Below are 25,818 nucleotides of genomic sequence, written 5' to 3'. Positions count from 1 at the left end.
CGGATTGACTGTATATACATATGCACAGATTTGCATATCTGATTTTTTGCTATTGTATCCAATTTTTTTTATGTGTAGAGGTGGGAAAATCTCGTTTTGACAGCTTCTTTGGATAATTTTCTAAGAGTAATAACAATTGCTGTAAACACATATTCTGAAGGAAAGCTTTTATCTTTTCTTGGAAACTGGTATTTTGCTCTTTTTAATCAAAGTAAAAAGTTTCAAATGCTCAGTGAAAGGATAGCCAGAAAGTATCAGTTCCCATCAACAAATGCACAAAAGATTCTAGAGTTTAGATTTTTTTCCTTCATAACTTGGGAGAGAAATTCAAAAATATCTCAAGTAGATTTTCCAGTAGAAAATAGGAGCTTATTTTTGAATCCCTACCCAGACACATTGGAAGATAATACCACTGAAGACAATTTGCTTTTTAAATTAGTGGTTATTCTTCCTCTTGAAATACAAGCATGAGTTCATCCTCTATAAATCAATAAAAGCTTGAGTTTTTTATGTTTTGTTAAAAGGAAATTGCATCATAATAGTAGTCTTGAGATAAATAAGAACTGTTCATTCCCTAATGTCAGCATTTAAACCACAAATTGAATACTAAGACCTCAAATTGTTATTTTCATAGAATTTTTAAGTTAGAAAAAACATTCACAGTGATCTAAACCAAAATAAATAAAAATAAACCCTGAAAATTATATTCGATTGTTTTTTATCAGGACAACACATGGAAAAATTCTAAAGAAGACAAAAGTTGGTAGAAAAATGTAATTTTGACTTGTAAATTTGTAAATTAAAGTCATCAAAGAACCCAATAGCAAAATACAATCCACATTAGCTAGACCATAACTTTGTAGGACCACCTTAGTAGAAGGCTTGTACCTGAAGCACTGTGTGCGAGAAAGAACACTAGCGTGATTCTTAGGAGGTTGGGATTCCAGGTCCACCCCAGCTACATTTAGCTCTCAAGTTTTGCGTGCTTGGGTTGAACATTCTCAACCACAAAATATGAAGTTTGAATTATGTAATCTTTAATATTTCTCTCATTTCTAAAACTTGCTGGCTCCAGCACAAAACATCTACGTTAGGCATTCATTTAGTTGAATTTCAGAATATAGTTTAAGAGTTTATTGTAAACAAAAAGGAGTCATAGAGTAATCCCTAAAGAAACAATTGTGAATCTGACAATCACATAATTTATCATAAAACCTGGGTATTTTGGAGTGAAATGTGATGCTATAATAATAAAAAATATATAAGCTTTTGAGATCTATATTACTTTACTAACAAATTACTGTTATTATACTGGTGAACATATAAAATAGTTCTCATCAAAAACTATATTCAAAAACAAAATGTTTGAAAGTAATATTTTATTTATGAAGGCAATATAAGCATTCTTTGTATTGCTTAATTTTAGAGATAACATAAAATATTATTGGTTCATATTTAGAATTTTAATCAGTGTTTCATTTGATGATTTTTTAATTTCTCTTTTGAAAAGTTTTTTTAATTTTTAGATTGACACGATACTTGCACCTACATATGGAATACATAGTAATGTTTTGATACACATACTATATAGTGATCAGATCAGTATAATTAGCATATCCATCACCTCCAACACTTTTCTTTAGCAATAATACATAGTTTCAAACAGCTAGAAGGAAGGAAGATAGTGAATGTGTTGAGAACATTCACTATCTTCCTTCTAGCTGTTTGAAACTATGTAATATTGTTAACTATAGTCATCCTACATTTATACCTAGTGGTATAAAACAGTAGAACTTATTCCTCTTATCTAGCTGTAATTTTGTAGCCTTTAAAAAATCTTTCCCTATCCCCCTTCTCCCATCCTTCCCAGCCTCTAATATCCTGTTTCACTTTTTACTTCTACAAGAGAAAACTTTTTCAGCTTCCACATCTGAGTGAGAACATGTGGTGTTTAACTTTCTGTTCTTAGCCTATTTCACTTAACATAATGTCCTCCAGTTCCAACCATGTTGCTGCAAATGACAGAATTTCATTCCTTTTTATGGCTGAATACTATTCCATGGTGTACATATACCACATTGTCCTTTTCCATTCATCTGTGGTTGGACAACAAGGTTGATTACATATCTTGGCTATTGTGAATAGTGCTGCCATAAACATGTGGGTACCAATGTGTTTGATTTACAGGTCCTCTTTCCTTTGGAAAAAAGCCCAGTAGTGGAATTGCTGGATCATATGGTAGTTCTAAGTGTAGTTTGCTAAGAAACCACAATAGTGTTCTCCTTAGTGGTTATACTATTTTACATTCCCACCAACAGTGTATAAGAGCTCTGTTTTCTCCACATTCTCACCATCATGTGTTATATTTTATCTTTCTGATAATCTTTATCCTAACTGAAGAGAAATGATAGCTCCCTGTGGTTTTAATTTGCATTTCCTTGATGATTCGTGATGTTGAGCATTTTTTAAAATGTATTTTTTGACTATTTAAATGTCTTATTTTGATAAACATCTGTTTATATTATTTGTCCATTTTATAATTGATTTTTTTTGCTGTTGAAAAGTTTCAATTCTTTGTATATGTGAATATTAATCCTCTGTCAGATGAACAGTTTGCATATATTTCCTCTCATTCTGTAGGCATAAGAAACTGTCCTAATTTCCTGCATATACAATTTCTACATCAACCTTATAAGGATATATTTCTGTAATGTGTTTAATTTGTACTGCCTATGATTATCCTTAAGAATCACACACAGTTTCAGGTTTTATATTTACATTTTAATTGATTTGGATTTGATCTTTATGTTTGGTATAAAATAAGAGTCCAGGCCAGGTATGGTGGCTCACGCCCATAATCCCAGCACTTTGGGAGGCTGAGGCAGGCAGATTACCTGAGGTTGGGAGTTCGAGACCAGTCTGACCAACATGGAGAAACACTGTCTCTACTAAAAATACAAAATTAGCCAGGCATGGTGGCACATGCCTATAACTCCAGCTATTCGGGAGGCTGAGGCAGGAGAATTGCTTGAGCCCAGGAGGCGGAGGCTGCAGTGAGCTGAGATCTCGCCATTGCAGTCCAACCTGGGCAACAAGAGCAAAACTCCATCTCAAAGAAAAAAAAAGTATCCAATTTTGTTCTTTTACATGTGAATATCAAATTTTCCCAGCACTATTTGTTGAAAGGATTATCCTTGCCCATTATCCATTCTTGGCATCCTTATTGAATATCAATTGATTGTATATGTGTGAATTTATTTCTGGGCTCCCTATTCTGTCTCATTGGTCAATATGTCTGTCTGTATGCCAGCAACACAACTATTTTGATAGCTAAGCTTCGTAATATATTTTGAAATCTGAAAGTGTGATGCCTGCAACTTTGTTCTCCTTTTTCATGATTGATTTGGCTATTTGTGGTCCTTTGTATTTCCGTAAGAATTGTAGGATTGTTTTTTCTGTTTATTTAAAAATGTCTTTAACAACTATAAAATTGCAAAAAAAAAAAAAAAGTTTTTTGCAGTTCCATTAAAATAAGCTCAAATGAGTTTGATTGTCCTCCACTTGATAGTTCTAATTTGTGCCAAGATCTCTCGTCTAATAATTGTGTGTGAGAAACCCATGAAATATGCGGAGTTCTTAAAGACTGCCTATGTCTACCATATTTCATTTCTCTGAAATAAAGAAAAAATATTTTCTCTGTAGGTTCTAAGTTACCTGGAAAGTTCTGAGCAAATTCTTATTAAATAGAGAATATACTCATTTCAAAGGGTTTTTTTTGTTTTTTGTTTTTTTTTTTTGGAGACAAAGTCTTGCTCTGTTGCCCAGGCTGGAGTGCTGTGGTGCAATCTCGGCTCACTGCAACCTCTGGTTCCCGGGTTTACGCCATTCTTCTGCCTCAGCCTCCCAAGAAGCTGGGACTACAGGCGCTCGCCATCATGCCCGGCTAATTTTTTGTATTTTTTAGTAGAGATGGGGTTTCACCGGTTAGCCAGGATGGTCTCGATCTCCTGACCTCGTGATCCACCCGCCTCAGCCTCCCAAAGTGCTGGGATTACAGGCGTGAGCCACTGTGCCCGGCCTCAAAGGTTTTTAAATTGAAATTTTTAAATATTTTAGTCTAAACATTTTAACAGATACTGTTTTTAATTATTCAACAAATATTTTCATCAAAACATAGTTAAATTAGTTGGTTCTATTTATGTCCCTTTTAACTTTTGTCAAATTTAGATGCTGAAAAATTATGAGTATACATTATCCAGTTGAATATAGAAACTGTATTAAAAAGATTCTTCTCTTATGCCAATATGCTACAAGGAGAAATAGTAAAATTTCAAAATTAAATTTCATGCACTTTTGAGTTGATGTCATTTAATTGATACAATTTCTCCTGTGTTTTTGTTGGATTAAATTTTGATGTCTTTGCTATTGCAAGCTTGATTTTCGATAAATGCAATTCACTAAATGTTTAAATGGTATTTTTTGGTAGTCCATTTTTGGCATCTTGTATACCAGCTCAGCCTCAGCAGGATAAGGCACCAGGCAGAGTTGTGAGGCCCCCATGCTAGGCCCTAGCTTCTGGATGGCATTTCTAGATATACCAAGGGCCAAAAGGGAACCTAGTGCCTTCACGGACCCAGTCCTTGCAGGATTTATCGCCTGTTGACTACAAAGCCCTTTGGCCCTGATTAACCAGAAGTGATGCCCAGATAGGACGCCATGGGCCTTGGGCTCTGAGACATACCAACTATAGGTGTGACCCAGCACATTCCCTGCTGTTGTGTCTATGGTGAAAGACTCCTTCTGTTTGACAAAAGTGGAAGTAAATGTAAAGGGTACCTCAGGTAACAGTTCAGCCACAGTGGGGTAGGGCAACAAGCAGGCTCTTGGCGTTCCTAAGTCCAGGCCTAGTCTCTTGGAAACCATTTTGTAACTTTCCCTGGGCCAGAGCAGAGCCTACTTCCCTGAAGGGTGAGTACCAGTCCTGGCAGCATTCAGGATAAGCTGACTGAAGAGCCTTTTGGCTTTAAGTGAATCTTGGTTGTGGACTGGCAGAAACCCCACCATGGGTGGTGGTGGTGGGCACAAGGAGAGGCTCTTCTGCCTATGGAAAGATTAGGAAAGAGTAGGAAGGACTTTGTTTTATAGTTTGAGTGCCTATTAACTGCAGTAGAATACAATATCAGGCACATTTCTAGGATTTTTGACTCGGATTCCCGGCTCCCTGACATCTCTGGACCCATCTGTGGCCTGTAGGAATTTCCTGTCCTAAAGGGAAGGACACAAACCTGTCTAGTTTCAGCACCTGCTGATTGTAGAGCACTAGGGCCTTCAGTGATGATAGGAGGTAGCCAGCTAGTATTTACAGTGAGCTATAGATCAGACCCAGTGTTCTGCTGCCTTCAGGTGTGACCCAGCACAGTCGCAGTGGTAGAGGCCACAGGGTTGCCTGCATTAGTACAAACCCAGTTCCAGGTGGCTCAGCACAGACAGAGAGACTTTGGTGGAAAGTAAGGGAAAAGAACAAGAGTTTCTGCCTGGTAATCCAGAGAATTCTTCTGGATCTTATCCAAGATCACGAAGGTGGTACCTCTAGAGTCTGAAAAAACAAAACAAAACAATATTGTGTTTCCAGTCAAAGTCTCTTAAAAAAGCTGGAAAGTCTTCCCAAGAAGATGGGCACAAACAAGCCAAGACTGTGAAGAATACAATAAATACCTAACTTTTCAATGCCCAGACACTGAAAAATAACTACAAGCACCAAGAGCAATCAGGAAAACGTGACTGCACCAAACAAATTAAATAAGGACCAAGGACCAATCCAGGAGAAACAAAGACATGTGATTTTTCACAAAGAGAATTCAAAATAGCTGTTTTGAGGAAACTCAAAGACATTCAAAATACCATGGAGAAAAAAATCAGAATTAGATAATAAAGAGATTGAAATAATAAAAAAGCAGAAATTCTAATGTTGAAAAATGCAATTAACATACTAAAGGATGCATCAAAGTAATATAGTAGCAGAACTGATCAAGCAGAGGAAAGAATTAGTAAGCTTGAAGACAAGCCATTTGAAAATATACAGTTAGAGGAGACAAAAGAGAAAAGAATAAAAAAAAATGAAACATACCTATGAGATCAAGAAAGTAGCCTCAAAAGGGCAAATTGAATAGTTATTTGCCTTGCAGAGTAAGTAGAGAAAGTGCTCTATTATTAGGAGACAGCAAGTTTATTCAAAGGGATAATAATAAAGAACTTCCCAAACCTAGAGAAAGATATCAACATTCAAAGACAAAAAGGTTGTGGAACATGAAACAGATATAATCCAAAGAAGACTACCTTAAGGCATCTAATAATTGAACTCCCAAAAGACAAGGATAAATTAAAAATCCTAAAAGCAGAAAGAGAAAACAATAAACAAATAAATAACATTACAGGTCAGGAGAGAATGGTATGACATATTTAACGTGCTGAAAGTCGGGGGAAAAGACCTTTTACCTTAGAATAGTGTATCCTTTGAAAATATCCTTCAAGCATGAAGGAGAAATAAAGACCTTCCCAGACAAACAAAAGATGAAGAATTTCATCAAGACCATATGTATCTGATCTAACAAAAAATGCTAAAGAGAGTTCTTCAATCTGAAAGAAAAGGATGTTAATGGGCAATAAGAAATCATATAAAGGTGCAAAACTCACTGGTAACAGTAAGCACACAGAAAAAACACAGGGCATTATTACACTGTAATTGTGGTGTGTAAACTACATATTTGTAAGTAGAAAGACTAAATGATAAACCAATCAAAAATAATAACTACAACAGCTTTTCAAGACATAGACAGTACAGTAAGATATAAAGATAACAAAAATTTTCAAAGTGGGGGAATGAAGTACAAAAATTAATTCAAGATGGATTAAAGACTTAAATGTAACACCTAAAATCATAAAAACCCTAGAAGAAAACCTAGGCAATACCATTCAGGACATAGGCATGGGCAAGGACTTCATGACTAAAACACCAAAAGCAACGGCAATAGAAGCCAAAATTGACAAATGGGATCTAATTAAAGAGCTGCTGCACAGCAAAAGAAACTACCATCAGAGTGAACAGGCAACCTACAGAATGGGAGAAAATTTTTACAATCTACCCATCTGACAAAGGGCTAATATCCAGAATCTACAAAGAACTTAAACAAATTTACAAGAAAAAAAGCAAACAACCCCATCAAAAAGTGGGCAAAGGATATGAACAGACATTTCTCAGAAGAAGACATTTATGCAGCCAACAGACACATGAAAAAAATGCTCATCATCACTGGTCATCAGAGAAATGAAAATCAAAACCACAATGAGATACCATCTCACATCAGTTAGAATGTCAATCATTAAAAAGTCAGTAAACAATAGGTGCTGGAGAGGATGTGAAGAAATAGGAACATTTTTACACTGTTGGTGGGACCATAAACTAGTTCAACCATTGTGGAAGAGAGTCTGATGATTCCTCAAGGATCTAGAATTAGAAATACCATTTAACCCAGCCATCCCATTACTGGGTATATACATAAAAGATTATAAATCATGCTACTGTGAAGACACATGCACATGTATGTTTATTGTGGCACTATTCACAATAGCAGAGACTTGGAATAACCCAAATGTCCATCAATGATGGACTGGATTAAGAAAATGTGGCACATATACACCATGGAATACTATGCAGTCATAAAAAAGGACGAGTTCATGTCCTTTGTAGGGACATGGATGAAGCTGGAAACCATCATTCTGAGCAAACTATCACAAGGACAGAAAATCAAACACTGCATGTTCTCACTCATAGGTGGAAATTGAACAATGAGAACACTTGGACACAGGATGGGGAACATCACACACTGGGGCCTGTTGTGGAGTGGGGGAAGTGGGGAGGGATAGCATTATGAGATATACCTAATGTAAATGATGAGTTAATGGGTGCAGCACACCAATATGGCACATGTATACATATGTAAGAAACCTGCACATTGTGCACATGTACCCTAGAACTTAAAGTATAATAATAATAATAATAAAATAGAACCTTTCTAAGTGGTGCAGGTTGAGAATAGTGCCTGCCTCCTGTTTGAACACTTGTCACTTGATCTTCTCAACTACACACGTTGAATAGAGTATAATAAACTCAAAAAGAAAAAAGTTAAAGTGTAGAGTTTTCATTTATTTTCTTTTTCCTGTTTATGGAATCAGTGTTAACTTGTTATCAGTTTAAAACACATAGAAGGAAAACACAAATAATAAAAATTAAGAAATTAAGGCATATCATCAGAGAAAATCACCTTCACTAAGAGGAAGGCAGAAAGGAAGGAAAGAAGAAATAGAAGACCACAAAACAACCAGAAAAAAAAAAATTGCAAAATGGCAGCAGTAAATCTCTGCTTATCAATAATAACATTGAATATAAATGGACCAAACTCTCTAATCAAAAGACATGGAGTGGCTGAATGAATGAAAAAACAAGGCCCATTGATCTGTTGCCTGCAAGAAACACATTCCACCTATAAAGATACACATATACCATGCCTGTAATCCCAGCACTTTGGGAGACCAAGACAGGCAGATCACGAGGTCAGGAGATCAAGACCATGCTGGCTAACATGGTGAAACCCCGTCTCTACTAAAAATACAAAAATTTAGCTGGGTGTGATGGCGGACGCCTGTCGTCCCAGCTACTAGGGAGGCTGAGGCAGGAGAATGGCCTGAACTCAGGAGGTGGAGCTGGCAGTGAGCCAATACCATGCCACTGCACTCTAGTCTGGGTGACAGAGTAAGACTCTATCTCAGGAAAAAAAAAAAAAAGATACACATATACATATACTGAACGTAAAGGCATGGAAGAAGATATTACCTGCCAAAGGAAACCAAAAAAAAAGCAGGAGTAGCTATAGTTAGACAAAATAGATTTCAAGACAAAAACTGTAAAAGAGACAAAGAAGGACATTATAATGATGATAAAGGGGTCAGTTCAGCAAGAGGATATAACAATTGTAAATACACATGCACCCAATACAGGAGCACACAATACATAAAGCAAATATTATTAGAGCTAATGAGAGAGATAGATCTCAATATGATAGTAGCTGGAGGCTTTCACACCTCACTTTTAGCATTGGAAAGATCTCCAAGACAGAAAATTAATGCAGAAACATCAGACTTAATCTTCACTGTAGACCAACTGGAGATACTTACACAACATTTCATCCAAAGTCTGCAGAATACACAAACTTCTTTTCAAGCACATGGATCATTTTAAGGATGGACCACATGTTAGGTTACAAAACAAGTCTTAAAACGTTAAAAAAACTGAAATTTATATCAAGAATCTTCTTTGATAACAATGAAATAAAACTAGAAATCAATAATAAAAGGAATTGTGGAAACTATGCAAACACATGAAAATTAAACAACATGCTCCTGAATGACCAGTGAGTCAATGAAGAAATAAGGAAGTAGAAAAATGTCTTGAAACTAATGATAATAAAAACATGCATACCAAAACCTATGGGATACAGGAGAAATAGTAGTAAGAGAGACATGTATAGCTCTAAGTGCCTACATCAAAAAAAGAAGAGAACCATCAAATAAATAACCTAATGATACATCTTAAGGAACTAGAAAAGCGAGAGCAAACTAAATCCAAATTTAGCAAAAGGAAAAGAAATGAATATTAGAGCAGAAATAAATGAATTTGAAATGAAGAAAACAATACAAAAGATCAACAAAACACAAAGTTGATTTTTTGAAGCAATAAAAAATGAACAACTTTTGCCAGACTAATGAAGAAAAAAAGGGGAAGACCCACATAAAAAAATCAGAGGTGAAAAGCAGGACATTACAACTGATACCTCAGAAATTCAAAGGATCATTAGTGAACAGAAAAAAAATTACACGAGCAACTACATACCAATAAATAGGAAACTCTAGAGAGAATGGATAAATTTTTAGATACGTGCAACCTACTAAGACTGAATCATGAAGAAATCCAGACGTGAGCAGACCAATAACGAGGGACTAAATTTATAATAAAAAAATCTAACAAAGAAAAGCCTGTGATCAGATAGCTTCTATGCTGAATTTTATCAATGGTTTCAATAATATCAGTTTTACTCAAAGTATTCCCAAGAAACAGAGGAGGAGGGAATAATTCCAAATGTTGTGATAGGCTAGTATTACCCTGATAACAAAATCAAACATAGACACATTAAAAAAAAAAAAAAGAAAATTACAGGCCTATGTCTCTGATGAAATTGTTGCAAAAAATCCTTAACAAAATACTAGCAAGTTGAATTCAACAATATGTTAGTAAGATCATTCATCAAGACCAAGTGAGATTTATCCCAGGGACACAAGGATGGTTCAACATATGCAGATCAATCAGAATAATACATCATGTCCACCAAATGAAGAACAGAAACCATATGATCATTTCAGTTGATGGTGAAAAAACATTTGATAGAATTAAACATCCCTTCATGATAAAAATCTTCAAAAAACTGGATTTAGAAAGAACATACCCCAACAAAATACACACCATATATAACATACATACAGCTAGCATCATACTGAATAGGGAAAAAGTGAAAGCCTTTCCTGTAAGATTTGGAATATGACAAGAATGTCTACTTTCACAACTGATAGCCAATATTTTTTGAGTCTTAGCTAGAGCAATCAGAGAAAAGAAAGAAAGAAAGAGCATGAAAGTTAGAAAGGAAGATATTAAATTATCGCTGTTTGCAGACATGCTCTTACATTTGGAAAAACCTAAAGACTGCACCAAAAAAAATAAGTGATTATAAATAAATTCAGTAAAGTCATAAGATACAAAATCAACATATAAAAATCAGCAGCATTTTTATATGCCAACAGTGAACAATCTGAAAAAGATATCGAGAAAGTAATCCCATTTACAATAGCCACAGATGAAATGAAATACCTAGGAATTCACTTAACCAAAGAAGTGAATGATTTCTACATTAAAAACAATAAAACTTTGACAAAAGAAATTGAAGAATGAATAAAAAATGGAAAGATATTCCATGTTCATAGACTGAAAGAATCAAAATTGTTAAAATGTCTATACTACCAAAGCAATCTAAAGATTCAGTGCAATCCCTGTCAAAATATAAATGACATTCTTAACAGAAATAGAAAAAAAATCCTAAAATTTATATGGAGTCACGAAAGACCCAGAATAACCAATGCTGTCCTGAGCAAAGAGAATGAAACTGGAGGAATCCCATTACCTGACTTCAAATTATACCACAGAGCTTTAATAACCAAAAAAGCATGGTACTGGCATAAAAACAGACACATAGACGAAAGGAACAGAATAGAGAACCCAGAAACAAATCCACACACCTACAGTGAATTCATTTTTGACAAACTTACCAAGAACATACATTGGGGAAAAAACATTCTCTTCATTAAACCATGCTCGGAAAACTGGATATCCATATGCAGAATAATGACATAATACCCTTGTCCTCCTCATATACAAAAATAAAATCCAAATTGATTGTTGAAATTACTACAAGAAAACATTGGAGAAATTCTCCAGGACATTCACTGGGGCAAAAATTCCCTGAGCAATATCCTACAAGTGCAAGCAATGGAAACAAAAATGGACTAATTGAATCATATCAACTTAAAAATATTTTGCACAGTGATGGAAACAGTTAACAAAGTGAAGAGACAACTCACAGGATGGGAGAAAATATTTGCAAACTACCCATCTGTCAAGGGATTAATAACAAGAATATATAAGGAACTCAAACAAATCTATAGGAAAAAAATTGATAATTCAGTAAAATAATGGGCAGAAAATTTGAAGACATGTCTCTGAAGAAGACATACAAATGGCAAACAAGCATATGAAAAGGATCTCATCATCATCTATCATCAGAGGAATGCAATGATATATCATTTCACCTCAGTTACAATGGCTTTTATCCAAAGACAGACAATAACAAATGCTGGTGAGGATGTGGAGAAAAGGAGACCCTCATACACTGTTGGTGAGAATGTAAATTAGTACAGCTACAATGGAGAACAGTTTTGAGGTTCCTCAAAAAAGTGAAAATAGAACTACCACATGATCCAGCAATTCCACTGCTGGGTGTATACCACAAAGAAGAGAAATTGGTATGTTGAAGAGATATCTGCACTCTCATGTTTGTTGCACCACTGTTCACAACAGTCGAGATATGGAAGCAACCTAAGTGTCCATCAACAGATGAATAAATAAAGAAAATGTTGTACTTACACACAATAATGTGCTATTTAGCCATAAAAAAGAATGAGATCCTGTTAGTTGCAGCAGTGTGGATGGAACTGGAAGTAATTATATTCAGTCAAATAAACCAGGCACAGAAAGAGAGACATCACATATTCTCACTTATTTGTGGGATGCAAAAATCAAAACACTTGAACTCATGGAGATAGAGAGTAGAAGAATGATTTCCAGAGGTTAAGAAGGGTAGTAGGAGGTGGTGGGGAAGTGGGGATAGCTAATGGGTACAAAAAATATAGTTAGAAAGATGAATAAGATCTAGTATTTTATAGTACAGCAGAGTGACTATAATCAAAATAATTTACATGAACATTTTAAAATAAATATAAGTATAATTGAGTTATTTGTAACATAAAGAATAAATGCTTGAGGGGATGGATAGCCCGTTTTCCATGATGCAACTATTATGCATTGCATGCCTGCATCAGAATATCTCATGTATTCATACACCTACTGTGCACATACAAAAAGCACAGACAAATTTTAAAAAGAAAAGGAAACTTAATAAATTGAATTAAATTTCTACAAAACATAAAATTATCAAAAAATACCATATAGTTAGCATACTGGACAAGGCCAAAATTAATCAGACCTGGATCTTATCTTCAAGAATCTTACAACCTGGAAGGGAAGATTAAATGTGTTTTATATTTACATACAAGCATGCACACAATTCTGGGCTGGTTCATTGATTTTCTTTTTATCACTGCTCCTGACATCGTTCTTTGTGATAACTACCTTGTTTGTTATATACCTAATATCTTGGTTTCTCCATACTTGACAACTTCTGCAATATTTTTTCCCAACTCCCTTAGCCTCCCACTCTCATGGTTTATATATAACTCTAAATTATATTTTATATAACTTATATACTTTATATAACTCTAAATTAATAATGACTGTCTAAACTCCAAAATCTCAATTTTAGGAATCCAAGTGTCCAGCCACCACCTCCTATTCATTTGGCTTACTTATTCTAGTACTTATGCAGCCATAATTCTTAGCCATATCTAAACTCCAAAATCTCAATTTGAGCAATCCAAGTGTCCAGCCACCACCTCCTATTCACTTGGCTTACTTATTCTAGTACTTATGCAGCCATAATTCTTCAACCTCTTTGGTAACCCCACCCCTTTTGACTCTCATTTTCACTACTCAGAATTCCCTTTATAGTTCAATTTCCTCCTTACAGACATTAAAATCTATGATTCCATGATGCGTCACTATAATCACTTTCCTTTACAAACTCCTTTTCCTTTCTTACTTTAATACAATTAATTCCAAAAAGTCCCAGCCTTAGACTCACCTCATTGGAAAAAATAAGTCTTCTTAATAGTCGCACAATAAATAATGACCATAAATTTCAGATGGTATCCAAACAGTGGCTAAAAATTCTCCTGCATTTTTCTATGAACTTTCCTCTACATCCCAAGAAATGTATTCTGTACCTTCAATTCATATCACCCCCAGCTCTGACATATGACCTCAGAAAGCACAAGTTGTAAACACACAGACCCATGTCATCATCTTATTAGACTGACCTTCATCTATGCTAAGATACTTTGCTTCACCTCGTTTTCAGATAAAAAGAGTCAATGACCCTATCTGTAGTCAAATAAACTCCCTACTTTTGTGTACTCAGAAACTTCACTTATGTAAATTTCTTCTCTCTCCCTGTTGTCTCTCTGTTTCTCTGTCTCTCTGTGTGTTTCTCTCCCTTTCTCCCTCACTTCCCAACTTCAATTTCTCCCTATACTGAAGTTCCTAATGGCACATACAAATTCACTAATATCTTTTGTCTGAGACAAAAAACACACCTAATTTTAAATCCTTCTACCATCTTTCTACACTTAATAGAAAGAAAAGACTTATCAAAAAGATAGCTTATGCATTTGCTTCCCTTGCTTCTCTTTCTATTCTTCCTTTATTTTACTATAATCAGAGTTTCTTCACCAAAGGATCTACAAATTTACCCATTTTCAATAACTAATAGCTTCTTTCTAAGTTCACTGGTTGTGCTCTGCCCTCTTCTTACTTGATTGTTCAACAACAGTTGACACAACTAAGCAACCTCTCCACTTTCACATTTCACTCCCTACACAACCCTGGGTAAATTATTTAACTTTCATGTTCCTCGGCATATTCACTTACAAAATAAAAGAAAGACTGCTTGCTTACTCAAGTGTTAAGAGAATTAAATGCGATATCACTACAATGTTCTTTTGAAAACTGCTCTCCCTTCTTATATTCTTACCTCTCTAAAATCTATTTTCTAAAAAGTAGCAGAGATAAGAGATGAATGACAAAAGGTGATTCAGAATTAAATGACAAAATGTGATTCTGACTTGATATATAGATATCTTTTGTAGACATACCTAATATATGTCTACATGCCTAATATATGTCTACAAAAGATACCTATATATCAGATCAGAATCACATTTTGTCATTAATGTGTACATATTCTGGGGCAGAATAAAATATCTGGCCCTATTCCAGACTGGTGTCCTTTGTTCATCCTGGTTCTACCATAATGTTATTTTTCTGTTGGGCAATGTTCCCGTTACCTTTTGCTGCATAATAAGCTTCTCCAAAACTTAGTGGCTTAAAACAACAATTTATCTCAAGTTTGTGAGTTAAGGGAATTCTAGTAGAGCTTGGCTGGGTGACTGTCCTGCTGTTCGTGGCATATTCAACCAGCTGCCAGACTGGAGGTTCCAAAATAGCTTCACTCATGTGTCTGGAGCCCTAGATGGGCTAACAGAAAAGCTGTGCTCAGTGTGGCCTCTCTCTGTTTCCCCCTCCTTATAGTCTCAGGCTTTCTCCATGTAGTCTTTCTAGGAAAGTTAAGGAATGTTCTGTGTCCTCTAAGGGATCTAAAAAATCCAGCAAAATCTGCCAGTCCTTTAAGGAATTAGCCCAGAACTGTCACAGCCTCACTTCTAACACACTCTATTGGTCAAAGAAGTTGCAAGTCAGCCCAAATTCAAGGTGAGGGCAAATAGACACTATCTCATGATAACTGTCAAGAATTTGCCACCTTCTCTGATGCACCATAAGAGTACTCCAATATCATTTTTGCTATGTACCTGACACCCTTGTTTCTACCTTTAGGAATTCTGCCCGCAAATCTTTCCATGACTGACTCCTTCAACTCTCAACTCAGTTATCACTTCCTCATTAGATAAAAGCTTTTGTTACTGCCTTATCTAAATATATTTCCTACTACCATCACTATGTACTCCATCAGCTCTTTTATTTTCTTCTGTCATTACCTTACTTATGATCTACTGCCATCCACTGCAATGTCAACTTCATAAGCACAGAAACTGTCTTTCTTGTCAACTATGGTTGTAGAACCCAGAATGATGCTTGACACATAAAATTTGTTCAATAAATGTTTTCTGAAAGACTAAGTCAATTATATATAGTTCATTCATAAACGTATAAAGAAAAATTATAACTACTATAACGTAAGTTTTGATATTATCTGCACTTACATTTCTCTAAATCTATACCGTTTTGATTAGAGATAAAAGTGACCTATCAGGTGAAAAGGTGGGGTTTTTACAGTTACATAATGGTACATTTTTCTTTATCACAATTTTGAGATGAATCTATTTGAATGGAACTTTTACCTAGAATTACTTCTTATTTGGGGGAAGAGGGACATCTCTGGAAAAAATTATACAGATTTTTACTCTCCTTTCTAGAAATAACATTATAGATTTCAAACTAACTTAACATTAATGTTAAAAATAACCTATACATACTGTTTTTCAAATTTCTTCTTGTTGTGTTAAAGAAAACTTAGATTCAGTAAAGAAACCATGACTTTTAGTACAATAAGTAGTTCTTTAAAAACAGTATGAATTACATGAAAGGGATTGGAAACATGGTTTCATGTGTTTTTCAATATAAACAAGCATGTGATGTTTTCTGAAAAAATAAGCTTAGAGTTTATCGAACCCAAAATGTGCGGAACATTTAGTCCAACATGCACCTGATTTCACCTTTCCCATACTACATCCAAGATAATCAAGATTTTCTAAACTACCAAGTAACAATTTTGAGAATAAAAGAGGAATATGTTTTTAAGTTCAAGACCAAACACTGGTAAACACAGAGATAAATTGTTTTTTACTTTGTGACATAGCCAAAGTCATGGCAAAACACTAACCTTTAAACGTTTGTTAAATAAATGGATTCAGGATATTTTTTCTTCTTTTTATGGTCCTCTGGTGACTCTTTTGTGTCCTTTTACTCCATTTTAAGTGCTGATAATACTCTGCCTTTCGAATGGGACTCTGACTTGCACACGGTTGAGATTCACTTCATATCAATTCAATTGAATAACTATAAAAGCACCAGACCTTTCTTAATCACATTGTTTTCTCTTATAGGTTTATGTTGGGTTATTCAAATGAGATACTGAATCAGCTTGGAGCCATGGACACATTCACATTAATATACTTCAAATTTTGTGAATTTCCTCTGACTCACTTTTCTCTTGTCTTCATTCTACTCTTTCCTCCCTCCCCGTGTGTTTTTTCTTTTCAATTCCCTTATAACTTGTCTTTCTTCATTAATTTATCTTGATGTTTAACTTTAGATTTAATGTTAAATTATCCTTTTTGGTGAGTCTGTAAGATAGATTTGAAATATGACATAAAACATTCCAAAAAAGAGATGAGCTCATGAATGCTCATTCAAGAACATGTTAGACATATAATCAGGCAACAGCTTATTTTTGGTTTAATGAGAAAAACAACTTGGCGCTTGATTTTAAGTAAAATAAAATTTGCAGGATGACATCCCCATAAATGCTGTACTAGTTGGCTGAGGAAAATACAGCATGTGTTAAAACATTTCCCTTTTAAATTTCAATTGGCAACATGTTTTTGCTATTAGAAGTAAATGCACTCTATTCTTCCCTCATTAATGTGCCTAATTTTTATGTAATTATTGAAACGAAGAATGGTCACTTCAAGTGAAATCATAAGGTCTAAAGGATCATTAAAATGGTGTAATATTCTTACATTCTGGGAAAGGGGAAAGAGAGCTAATATTTTTGAGCGCATACTACAAGGCATCCCTGACCTAGACACTTTCTAATACTGTAATAATATTATTTTTTTTTTACAATACCATTGTAATTGGTAGTCCATATTTCATATAAAGTGATACCAAGTAACTTGCCTAAACCCTAGAAGTAACAAATGGCCGAGGGAAGATTTAAGCTTCAGTCTCCCTAGTTCCAAAACCAGACATTTTCCTAGGAAAAAAGTTATCTCCTATATTTTTAAACAATGAAGTCTTTTATTAGTATGTGCTTGGTAACATACACAATAATTTGTCAGAACAAGTAATGGCAAAAATGCAGATGAATTCTTTTAAAAAATGAATGACAAAGATTATTATAATGCAGATATGACAATATTCTTGAAAGTTAATTCTCTAATGTTCAGAAATTAATGCAAAATTTATAATGGTATTGAAAAAACTGTCAGAAATGCTAGTAAATTGCAGTGGAAAAAACAGTTTATATGTAATAGCATTTATCAACAAACACATTCTTTTCTAAACTGAATGAAATTATTTCCCTTAGTACAGAAAACTGACATATCTCATGCCTCAGTAGCATTTGCTAAATGAAGAATTTAAGCAAGATGATTAAGCAAGGGGTAGGATTCTGCAGTGGCTACTGATGTGAGATCATTTACACAGAAGAGTTCTCAAGGCAGAGCCAGTTCCAAGTGATGGGTCAGCTGGGTATTGGACAGGCTTTTCTGTTCTTGAGTTAATTTATATAATATAACTGATGTCTTAGAAGCCGAGATTATTGCCAAGATAGAACAAAGAATCTTGGTCTCTTCCAAACTAATTTTAAAACAGGATTGTAACTTTCTCAGTGGATTAAGGATTGGGAACTTTGTTTCTATGCTAGCTTTGTAACTACCTTTACATATAAACCTAAATACTCACATCTTCCTTGAATCTCAGTGTCTTCATCTCTAAAATGAGCGTATTTCTCTAAGGAATGTCTTTTTAATCTTTAAAACTGCTGAACTAGAATTTCTGAGGGGATAATTTGAGATAAGTGCTTGATGATAAAAAAAATAAGGGAATTAGGAGAGAAAGGGAGAAGAGGAATGAGAAGAGGGATAGGAAGAGGGAGGGAGAGCTAACGCATGAGTTACAGGAGAGAGTTATCTATGGAAATAGAAATCTCTCTATCAAAACAAGGGTTTACACATTGCACTGAAATGCCATCTTTCTATGAATTTAGAATATTTTGCTGTTTTTAGCAGCTACCATCAGAATAGAAAACAATTGGATAAGATGGCTTAAAATGTATGAAAAACATAGCAGAGCAAGAGGTAGGTAATGCAGAGATCAATTTTAGAAATAATATATAGGATTAATTAATACTCTGTCACTCCTCAACTCAGTTTCACAGACAAGTGTAGGAGGACCCTCATTCTTCTTGTTCTCCGTCACAATCAGGCTGAACCTTGACAGAGAGAGCTACCTAAAGCTAGTTTCAATAAGATGAGTGCAACCTGGGCCTTAAAGGGTACTCTAAAAGAACAATGGCATGAAGTGCTTGGGGCATCAGAACCAGAAATTACTTGAACCTAATTTTCAGGTGTCCAAGAGGCCAATGTATTATAACATGAGGATTACAAGAAATGGAAAAAGTGAAATGTACTGCATAATTTTGGATGGACTTCAAGCATGTGATGGATGAATGGAGAAGGGCAGCCAAGGAGTTGTTAAGTGATGACTGGAGCTAGAGCCAGAGTCTTAGAAGGCCACAAGTAAAAACATTAGCAGATTTTGGAAGGATTAAATAAGTTACAATGAAAGGATAACTCTGGTGGTAAGATTTCACTGGTAAATAATGATAAACTGGCTACTCAGTTTCCAAATATCTCAATGAAGAGTGAAGAGAATACAGTATCTGGACACTTTTTATTGTTATTATTATTAATTTGTTTTTAGTGTTGTAATTTTGTAATTCAGAGACCTGATGAGTTATATTATAAGGATCATTTTTCTTGGCTCTTTTTTGTCTACTAAGTTAAAATGAACTTCTTAGCGTGCAAATATCATCATCAATATCCATGATCTGGCTAACTCTGACCTCTCTTCTTGATGCTCTGCCTAACTACCACCTCATCCATTCTCCATTGTCTTCTGCAATACTTACCTACTCGCTGTTCACTGGAAAAGTTCAGCTTTGCCCACCTCTGTGCCCTTCCTTGCTCATAGAATTTCCTTCATTTTCCATATCTTCCTGTTTCTTTCTATCTAAATCCTACTCAGAGTGTGAAATCTCTTGCGTGAACTTTTCCTTGATTCTTTCAAAAGAAATTGTTTTACCCCCTTTGATGGATTGCCAGAGTTTGCCTTCTGATTACAGCATTTCTCATTATAGAAATGATCCAAGCATATTTCCTACTAGCTGACTTGTTCAGCTGTCAGTTTCTCCCAGTGGGCTGTGCTTTACTTAAGGCATGAATTGTCTTGTTTATCTCCATCCTCAAACGCGTAACGTGTATGTCTAAGTTTTACTTTAATTGATGTGGAAGACTTTTGGTTTAGGAGATGACAGTTTAAATTGGACGATCAAGAAGCAATGGTTACATTATGGCTTTGATTTGCCATGCTGTAATCTCAGCATGTGGGAAAATATTGAGCATTCATAGTGATATCAATGTTTCCAAAGCCTTAGAAGACAGAATGAGGCATATGTATGTGTATAATTTTAAAATTTTATCTTAGCCATTTTCTTGTTTCTTTTTTTTTGGCTATAAAAATGCTTGTTTAAAGCATGAAATGAGCTGAACAATAGAGATTGACAGGGTATTATTTCTGTGCCCATTTCCACCCTGACGTTGTGAATTTAGATAAGTTATTAATACTTTTGTGATTCAGTTTCCTCAATTATCTAATAAAGGTGTTGTTGCCGTGTTGATTTCCAAGTTGCAGCTCAGCTTTGTAACTTCATGATTGGATTATATTCCATACTAATGTAAGTAACAACTTAAGATTTATTTTCATCATTTGGATTTGTGTATCAGATGTGTATTCATGTCTAACAGGCATCTCTGATTAGAAGGGTTTGGTGAGGAAGAGTAATGACCTGGATACTTGGAGGCTGACAACCAGTTCTCCCCAACCCTCCATGGTCATTGAAAGAACAGAAGTGATTCAGTAGCCCTCAAGGCACTGATCAAAAGAAACCTTGAGAGTGCCAAACTGTGTAAGGAAAAATACTCTTGGCTGGAATTGAGGGAAGTCGAATCGCTCCATATCTTAATCAGCTGAGGCTGCTATAACAAAATACCTTTGGCTAAGTGGCTTGAAAAACAAACATTTTTTCCCTTGTAATTCTGGCAACCAGAGGTCCAAGGTACTGGCAGATTTGATTCCTAAGGAAGGCTTTCCTCTTGACTTGGCTGCCTTCTTGCTGTGTCCTTCACAAGGTGGAGAGAAGGAGAGAGGGAGAGGGAGAAAAAAGAAAAAAGAAAAGAGAGGGAAAGTATGCTCTGGTGTTTCTTTTCTTTTCTTTTTTTTTTAATTATACTTTAAGTTCTAGGGTATATGTGCACAACGTGCAGGTTTGTTACATAGGTATACATGTGCCATGTTTGTTTGCTGCACCCATCAATTCGTCATTTACATTAGGTATTTCTCCTAATGTTATCCCTCCACCAGTCCCCCACTCCCTAACTGGTCCCAGTGTGTGATGTTCCCTGCCCTGTGTCCATGTGTTCTCATTGTTCAACTCCCACTTATAAGTGAGAAGATGTGGTGTTTGGTTTTCTGTTCTTGTGTTAGTTTGCTCAGAATGATGGCTTACAGCTTCATCCATGTCCCTACAAAGGACATGAACTCATCTTTTTTATGGCTGCATAATGTTCCATGGTGTATATGTGCCACATTTTCTTTATCCAGTCTATCATTGATGAATATTTGGGTTGGTTTCAAGTCTTTGCTATTATGAAAAGTGCTGCAATAAACATACATGTGCATATATCTTTACAGTAGGATAATTTATAATCCTTTGGGTAGATACCCAGTAATGGGATGGCTGGGTCAAATGATATTTCTAGTTCTAGATCCTTGAGGAATCGCCACACTGTCTTCCACAATGGTTGAACTAATTTACACTCCCACTAACCATGTAAAAGCATTCCCATCTTTCCACATCCTCGCCAGCATGTGTTGTTTCCTGACCTTATAATGATCGCCATTCTAACTGGTGTGAGATGGTATCTCATTGTGGTTTTGATTTGCATTTCTCTGATGATCAGTGATGTTGAGCATTTTTTACATATGTCTATTGGCTGCATAAATGTCTTCTTTTGAGAAGTGTCTGTTCATATCCTTTGACCACTTTTGGATGGGGTTGTTTGTTACTTGTAAATTTGTTTAAGTTCTTTGTAGATTCTGGATAATGGCCCTTTGTCAGGTGGGTAGATTGTAAAAATTTTCTCCCATTCTGTAGGTGCCTGTTCACTCTGATGATAATTTCTTTTGCTGTGCAGAAGCTCTTTAATTCAACTAGATCCCATTTGTCAATTTTGGTTTTTGTTGCCATTGCTTTTGGTGTTTTAGTCATGAAGTCTTTGCCCATGCCTATGTCCTGAATGGTATTGCCTAGGTTTTCTTCTAGGGTTTTTATGGCATTAGGTCTTACATTTAAGTCTTTAATCCATGTTGAATTAATTTTTGTGTATGGCGTAAGGAAGGGATCCAGTTTTAGCTTTCTACAAATGGCTAGATAGTTTTCCCAGCACCATTTGTTAAATGGTCTTTCTCTTCTTATAAGGGCATTAAGCCCACCCTCAAGACCTCATCTAAACCTAATAACTTCTGAAAGTCCCATCTTCAAATATCATCACAATTAGTGTTAGGGCTTCAACATGTGAATTTTGAGGAGACATATACATTCAGTTCACAACATCTATAATTACTTACTTTGGATAAGTGTGATAGTCCCAGGGATAGGGGCTGTAATTAAGATAAATGAAAATCAGACTAGTAAAGAAGTTTCCTGGGAGGCCAAGAGCCCAGGGTAGAGGTCTGTGTCTTTCACACAGACTGCAGTAGTGATGGTTGTAGCAGGTAGATTGTCTAACAGGGCCAGCCCTTGATCATATTGGGGTTGGTTGTCTGAGGACAGTGACCAGCTAATCAACAGGCCAAACTGCAATTCCTAGACTTCTCATTTACCTTTTCCCATTTTGAGCCAGAAAGAGACAAGAAAGAGGCTCAAATCCCCAAAATGGTTGCAGCATCAGCTTGCCTCCTACAACAAGAGGAAAATCAAATTGTTTTTGATCAATATTTTAATCATCTTATTTGATTTTCCCTGGCACATCTTTTCTGGTAGCATTTAGAGACAATTAATAATAAAATGTCATAGAGATGATTTTAAGGATGTCTCCAGCTCTAATTCCCTGTATCTTTAAGTACAAATTTAATTTAAGAGGAGTGAAAAGTGCATAGGTGAACTTCTGCCAGCATAATACATATACTACAGCTATGAAATATTGTCTTTAAAATTTTGGCAGGGTAATGAAGGTGAATTGAAGTTAAGGCTGTATGCAAGAGAGGAACTTTGTATACACTACACTCTGAGAGCTGATAGTATTTTACTTTTATATTTAGAAAAATATACTTATGTGAAAATGACTTTTTTTTTTTTTTTTTTTTGAGATGCAGTCTTACTCTGTTGCCCAGGCTGGAGTGCAGTGGCATGATCTTGACTCACTGTAACATCTGCCTTCCAAGTTCAAGTGATTCTCCTGCCTCAGCCTCCCCAGTAGCTAGGATTACAGGCATGTGCCACCACACCTGGCTAAGTTTTGTATTTTCAGTAGAGACAGAGTTTCACCGTGTTGGACAGGCTTGGTCTCAAACTCCTGACCTCAAGTGATACACCCACCTCGGCCTCCCAAAGTGCTGGGATTACAGGTGTGAGCCACTATGCTGGCCTGACTTTTAAAAGCCTTTTTAAAAGGGAAATCTCTGATTTATGTCTTAGGAATACAAAAGACTTCACTTTGGAGGACAAAATCTTGAATAACGTGCTGTGTCTATGGTGTGTATGCTTCTTAACAACAACAGAAAAACAGATTTCTAGGTGATTAAAGACTTAAGAAAAACTTACTTTTCCCCATAACAATACAGTGTCATTGTATTTTTATTCTTGATCCCATGTTTGACTTGATTTGTGATTTACCATTTGCTAAAGACTTTTAGACATCCTGCCTGGACACCCAGAAGTTATTTCTGTTTTCTAGAGTCAGCATATGAAATGTTATTTAAAGCCCACATTTTGCTTTTTAAATACTACTCAGTGGTTTTAGTTATACAAAGGTCAAGTTTCAGCCCAACTCCTTGGACTTCCAGGCATGGAAACAACCTAGCAAGCTCTGTTTCTGTTTCTTTCTCCCGAAACAGTTGTCTCTGCAGACAGAGGTTTGGCATCTGTCTACCCCCTCACATAAAATATATTACTATGGAGTCCCTGGAAACCTGAAATGCCTCCTTGATGGAAAACATGAGACAGATGAGAATCTCTGGATGTCTACATTTGGATGTTTAATATTTCTGTATTCATAAAGTTAAAATTTAGAAGTGAAAACTTAAAGTCAGATAGTTTAGAAAGAACACAATGTACTTAAGTGGCTAGTGAATTCATTTTGAAATTTCAGCTAATATAGAAACCTGTTCTACGGTGCATTTTAAAATATGTTTTTGAATGATGAGATTATTTTTCTAATCTTCCAAAGTCTCTTCTAGATGTGACAGTCTTACATTTTTGCCACATTAGGTCAAAACCCAATTTATTATTGCTATTTCAGCTCTCTAGTAGCAAAATACTAGTTATAAAACTCCCCGAGTCCAGATCTACTTGTGATTGAATACCCACTTCAATATGCAGTATATTCAGTATGTTGTATAGCATGGTTTGGTGACCTGAGAGTAAAGCTCTGACAAAGTCAATCACATCTATGATTGAAAATAGTATTAAAAACTATTTCTAAGGTTATATTCCATTTTTAAAAAGATAATACTATTTTGATTTTATTATGTTTTGCTAGTTTAAATTTTATTTATATTCACAATTCTTGAGGAAAGAATTCAAAATTCCTATTAATCTTATTTTAGGGAAAAGAAAAAAATGCACAGATACATAATTTTATGTTTTCTGTTTCCTCCCTCTCCAGTAAAATATTTATTCAAGGTTACTTGAAATATTAAAATATCTATCTTTCTGATTTATTTTTTATTATTACTTACATTGTCACAATAAGAGTTAGGGTGGCTATTAAAATGACAGGAAAAAAAATCTAGTTTTAATTCTAATTTTTATGAATAAGATTTTAAATAATGCATATAACTGGGCATAGTTGTGTCTGTCTGTAGTCCCAACTACTCAAAAGAGTCAGTCAAGAAGATATCTGGAGCCCACAAATTTGAGGCCACACTGGGCAATATAGCAAGACTCTCTTTCTTAGAAAAAAAAGCATGTTTACAATGCAATATATATGTGTATATATGTTTATAATGTGATATATATACACATGTATATATGTATTCAGAGTTCTTGAGAAATGAATTCAAAATTCCTGTGAGTCTTATTTCAGAGAAAATAATGCACAGATATGTAATTTCATGTTTGTCTGCTTTCTTCCTCTCCAGTAAAATTTTTATTTATTTACTCTATATATATATTAAATAAATAACATACTTTTATTTATATTATACATACATACTATTTTGCAACAATCTGAACTCTTATTATCTGTATTTCATGCCCTTAGTTCTATTATCTTATTTTTCTCTTGTAAAGTATACTACTTTAAGCTTGTGTGTATAATTGCAAACTATTTTTATTCAAAGTCTGTGTTCTCAAATTTATTTATGTATATTCAACTATTTTGTTATTTATTTACTTATTCAGTTATTTTTATTTACTCATTACATTCCTTATATTTTTGTTCTCTATTTTATTATCTAGGTTCTTTCATTTATTTTAATAAGTAACCTTTATGGCTATGGATTTGATTTTGAGAAATACTTCGCGCATTATTCTTATTTTATATAAAGTTTTTTTTTTAATTATTATACTTTAAGTTCTAGGGTACATGTGCATAACGTGCAGGTTTGTTACATATGTATACTTGTGCCATGTTGGTGTGCTGCACCCATCAACTCGTCAGCACCCATCAATTCGTCATTTATATCAGGTATAACTCCCAGTGCAATCCCTTCCCCCTCCCCCCTCCCCATGATAGGCCCCGGTTTGTGATGATCCCCTTCCCGAGTCTAAGTGACCTCATTGTTCAGTTCCCACCTATGAGTGGGAACGTGCGGTGTTTGGTTTTCTGTTCTTGTGATAGTTTGCTAAGAATGATGGTTTCCAGCTGCATCCATGTCCCTACAAAGGACACAAACTCATCCTT

The sequence above is a fragment of the Colobus angolensis genome, unplaced genomic scaffold (genome assembly GCF_000951035.1).
Source record: "Colobus angolensis palliatus isolate OR3802 unplaced genomic scaffold, Cang.pa_1.0 Scaffold213, whole genome shotgun sequence".
NCBI classification, from domain to species: Eukaryota; Metazoa; Chordata; class Mammalia; order Primates; family Cercopithecidae; genus Colobus; species Colobus angolensis.
Note: the sequence above shows the minus strand (reverse complement) of the source record.